We start from the raw sequence: 1,170 nt of genomic DNA on the forward strand, positions 1-1,170 counted from the left end.
GAACTCACGGCCTTGTGCTTGCCAGGCAGGCGCTGTGCCACTGAGCTAAATCCCCAGCCCAATCACCTTATATTTGACAAAGGTAGCAAACACATTCACTGATAGAAAGATAGCCTCTTTAATAAATGGTGCTGGGAAAACTGGCTCTGTACATGCCAGAGATTAAAATTCGACCCACATCTTTCACCAGGCACTAAACTAAATTTGAAATGGATCAAAGATCTAAATATTAAAGCACAAATGTTAAATCTGCTGGAAGATAGAATAGGTAAAACTCTTGAAGACATTGGTTTAGGCAAAGACTTTATGAGTAAAAGCCCAATTGTGCAGGAACTATTACAAAGAATCAACAACTGGGACCTCATTTTATTAAAAAGCTTTTGCACAGCAAGTGAAACCACCAACAAAGTGAAAAGACAATCCACAATGTGGGAAAAAAATGGTCGCCAGCTGTTCCTCAGACAAAGGATTACTATCGAGAACATACAAAGAACTCAAAACAGTCAGACCTACCAAATTTAAAGACTCAATCCAAAAACGGGCATCTGAGATGGATACGTACTTCTCAGACGAAGAAATAGCAAACAGCAAATAAATACATTAAAAGATGTTCATCATCACTGGTCATTTGAGAGATGCAAATTAGAACAACATTGAGATTCTATCTCACCCCAGAAAGAATGCTATTATCAAGAAATCTACCAATAACAAATGCTGGAGGGGCTGCATGGAAAAAGGAACACTTCTGCACTGTTGGTGGGAGTGTAGACTGGTGAAACCATTGTGCAAATCAGTGTGGAGATTCCTCAAAAAACTAGGATTGGAGGTCCCATTCCACTCAGCTCTTCCCCTTCTGGGTATCTTCCCAGAAGAATTAAAAATATCGTACCACAGCAATATATGTGCATCCATGTTTACAGCAGCACAATTTGTAATAGCTAGATATTGCCAACAACTCAAATGCCCATCAACTGAGAAATGGATAAAAAGATGTGGTCTTTTCATACAATGCAGTACTACTCAACCATGAAGAAAGATAAACTGAAGACTTTTATACGTAAATAGATGCAACTTGAGACCATATTCAGAAGTGAAATAAACCAGACACACATATGTAAACATTGTATTGTCTCCCTAGTGTGAGAAGCTGAAAGTGTAAATAAGATTCAA

This window comes from Chinchilla lanigera, unplaced genomic scaffold (genome assembly GCF_000276665.1).
Source record: "Chinchilla lanigera isolate Chin_1 unplaced genomic scaffold, ChiLan1.0 scaffold00013, whole genome shotgun sequence".
Lineage (NCBI taxonomy): Eukaryota > Metazoa > Chordata > Mammalia > Rodentia > Chinchillidae > Chinchilla > Chinchilla lanigera.